At 56.9% G+C, this 3,955-nt stretch overlaps 1 pseudogene; it reads left to right on the forward strand.

Moving 5' to 3' along the window:
- Positions 1 to 3,029, forward strand: part of LOC131270337 (large subunit ribosomal RNA) — an 8,496-nt pseudogene extending 5,467 nt beyond the window's left edge.
- The last annotated feature ends 926 nt before the right edge of the window (positions 3,030 to 3,955 follow it).

The raw sequence follows: 3,955 nt of genomic DNA on the forward strand, positions 1-3,955 counted from the left end.
GGACCAAGTATGGAACCCTGTGGGACTCCCGCCGACAATTCCCGGGTGACCGGACCCTCCGACGTCTCATAAACCAGTAGCCGTCCCCGAAACCAGCTTTCCAGTATCCGCTGCAGGCAGGCCGGAACGTGCTTTTCTTGCAGTGCTTTGGCGATGGACCGCCAGCTCGCCGTGTTAAAAGCATTGCGTACATCCAATGACACCACCATCAGACACTTGTTAGCCCTCCGATCCGTCATTCGGTGGGCCATCGCACGCTGGCCGGCCTCCTTAACACGTTCAATCGCCTGAATTGTAGACCTGCCCTTTCTGAATCCATACTGAGACGGCGACAGGCGAGGGTGATCTGGGTCTTCCAGGTGTTCGTTTAGGCGATCCAAGATCAGCCGCTCCAAGATCTTGCCTGATCCGTCGAGCATCCCAAGAGGCCGAAAGGATGACGGATCGCCCTGAGGTCTTCCGAACTTGGGTAGCAAAGCAAGTCGTTGTCGCTTCCAGTCAGCGGGAAAGGTGCATTGATCAAAGCACTCCTGGAACACGCGGCGGAACGTCTCCGTGTGCTCGCGAACAGCGACCCTCAGTGCCGCATTGATGATGCCATCGGGTCCCGGGGCCTTAGTGGGCACCATCCGCGCCGCGATCGCCAAGAGCTCCTCATCCGATACCTCCCTCACTGGCTCCTGCGTTGTCTGCCCCCAATCGACCCGATCCGGTGCAGGCCACTCAAAAGTGCCATGATCCGGGAAGAGTTCCGACACGACGTGCTGTAGAATCGCAGGATCTCGCTCCGGGGGGACGCGGCTACCCTTAAGGCGTGACGTTACCACCTTATAGGCAGTGCCAAAGACATTGTCCTCAGCTTCCGCAATCATCTCATCAAAGCTACGGTCCTTGCTTGCCTTGATGGCGCGGGCGAGTTCCTTCTTACAACTCCTGTGCCGTTCTCTGGCCAACTCTCGTTGTGCACCAGTTCCGGCAGTCAAAATCGCATCCTCAGATGACTTGCACTGCTCCCTGAGAAGGCCGATTTCCTGCGTCCACCAGTACATTTCCGGTCTCACCAAAAACTGCGCTGGCGGTGCCCTCTGCATCACCTCATCGCAGGCTCTAGTAAGTCCAGCGGTGAGAGTCGCCGGTGATACAGCCGCTTCGGCAAACCCGGAAGCCTGGAGCGCGATCTGGAAGGCTTCGGGATGGAATTGACGCAACTTCCATCTCGGTCCAATCTGCTCGCGTTGTCGCTGCCGGTCGCGATGCTGGTTCTGTTGTTGCGGTTGCCTCTGCTGATGTGGTGAAGCGCTGCTGACTGGTGTCGCGGATACGCTGAATCTCACGTATCTGTGGTCACTGTTGGTGAAAGTGTCGAGCACCCGCCAGTCGTTACCGGGTTCAATGGCCGGACTGGCGAAGGACACGTCGACCACACTTTCAGTAGCACTGCCGTTGCCGACGAACGTGGGCACACTGCCGCGGTTCAAGATCGCCAGGTCAAGCTGGTCGACGACCTCGGCGAGATCCTCACCACGCGGCTTCGTCCTCGCGCTGCCCCATCGCACGTGCCAGGCATTGAAGTCGCCCGCCAAGACTACGAGGGGGTGTGCTCTGGCCTCGATATCGATCTCGTCGAGCAGCCGCTGGTAGTCCTCGTCCGTCCATCCCGGTGTTGGTGGGGCGTAGCAAGAGATGAAGGTCACCCCCGCCACCTGGACCGACACCAGTCCTACCCTACTTGCCCAGACTCGCTGTATGGGCAAGGCTCCGGTCGTAATAACGGCTGCCTTCGCTGTCGAGTCCACCGCCCAGTTCCCGTTATTGGGTGGAACACGGTAGATCTCCGACGCCAGCACAATGTCGATCCTTAGCTCCCGTGCGGTCTGGAGCATGAGGTCTTGTGCTACCCTGCTGCGCGCCAAGTTGATCTGGAGGATCTTCAACCCAGCGTCACGCCCTCTAACAGTGGTGTTCGTAGCTAGCGGGAACATGACGGCTGGCTACTTCCGCTGCAAACCGGTGAACCTGTCTGATGTTGTCCGGAACACGTAAGGCACTTGGGGCCCGAGCTGCACTCCATGGCCTTGTGCTGCTTCGATCCGCACCGGAAGCAGCACTTGGAGTAGTCAGGGCCGGTGCACTCGCGAGAGCGGTGCCCCTTGCCAAAGCAGCGGTAGCAGAGCTGCTCTCCTGCAGGGACCGATGCGAGCGCCTGCACGACGCAACTCGTGTTCCCTATGGTGACCCGGTGACCGTCGAGAAGCTGGCACTGCCCGCGCGGCAGCTTGATATGGGCTTTCTGCAGCCCGTCGTACCGCCGCCACAGCCGAACTGCCTCGCCCGGAACCGTCAGCCCCGCCTGCCGCTTAATCGCCGAAATCAAGTCGTCGACAGTCGCCAGCATGTCGATTCCTGACAGGGATAACTGGCTTGTGGCCGCCAAGCGTTCATAGCGACGTGGCTTTTTGATCCTTCGATGTCGGCTCTTCCTATCATTGCGAAGCAAAATTCACAAAGCGTAGGATTGTTCACCCTTTCAAGGGAACGTGAGCTGGGTTTAGACCGTCGTGAGACAGGTTAGTTTTACCCTACTGGTGTGCAAGTACTATCTCAATGGAATTCCTGTGCAGTACGAGAGGAACCACAGGTACGGACCAATGGCTCAATACTAGTCCGAGCGGACTTTGGTATGACGCTACGTCCGTCGGATTATGCCTGAACGCCTCTAAGGTCGTAACCGAACCAGGCTGGTAGTATATGTATAGGAGTCGTTAGCTAGATGGCTAATAACATCACGAGACCGGATTGAGTCTTCTATAGACTCTTTCCATTTATTGGAAACCCTCAAACTGAGCCTATCGCGAGTGCGCTCGCCGAAGTACCTGAAGTGGGAAAAGGCGTTGTGCTTGCCGATCTTCCAAGAATAGTTTCGACTCCTAAGACCACCCGAAAACGACGGGTTTGCAGGCTGGGCGCTACGCATTGAAGAGAGATGTACATTTCGATCCTTTCAGGCGACCCATGCTTGGTGGTTGTGTGCGGTGTGCTCCCCCCGGGGGGCACATGCGGCATACCGTGTGTGGACTAGTTGGACCCACCCTTGCGGTGGACCGACCGGTCAGTGGTGTTTGCGGGTTAACACATGCGAGCGTTGCGGCCCAGAGGCCTTACCGCCTTTCACTGCGGGTTCGTCAAGAACTTGGAGATGGTCGCAACGCATCGGGTCCTCCCGGGGTACTTGGTGTTTGGATGCTGGCTTGGTGATTAAACACTTGATATTCCATCTTCGGATGAATTTCGGGTGTCACCTGTTGCCTAAGACCACTTGCATGTTTAGCTCGCCGTGGGGTAGCAAGCGTTGTGATCTAATGGCCTTACCGGGCAAACACTTTCGGTTCGTCAAGGACTTGGAGTGCCGGGACGGGTTGGCGGATCCATCACTCTGAGTATGCCGGGTTGATACTTGGGGTTGGTTTGGTTTTGGTGACCCAATACTAGATGTACCATCTCGGTGGTATGTCAGTATCATCTATACTCCAGACCACTTGCATGGTTAGCAAGCGTTGTGATCTAATGGCCCAACCGGGCAAACACTTTGGGTTCGCAAGGACTTAGAGTGCCGGGACGGGTTGGCGGATCCAACACTCTGGGTACCTCCGGGTACTTGGGGTTGGTTGAGGACTTGGTGAACAAACACTTGATATACACTCTCCGGATGTACTTCGGGTGTCACCTGTTGTCCGAGGCCACTTGCATGGTAGCAAGCGTTGTGATACAATGGCCCTACCGGGCAAACACTTTGGGTTCGCAAGGACTTGGAGTGCCGGGACGGGTTTGCGGATCCAACACTCTGGGTACCTCCGGGTACTTGGGGTTGGTTGAGGACTTGGTGAACAAACACTTGATATACACTCTTCGGATGTACTTCGGGTATCGCCTGTTGTCCGAGACCACTTGCATGGTT

The sequence above is a fragment of the Anopheles coustani genome (genome assembly GCF_943734705.1).
Source record: "Anopheles coustani chromosome X unlocalized genomic scaffold, idAnoCousDA_361_x.2 X_unloc_22, whole genome shotgun sequence".
NCBI classification, from domain to species: domain Eukaryota; kingdom Metazoa; phylum Arthropoda; class Insecta; order Diptera; family Culicidae; genus Anopheles; species Anopheles coustani.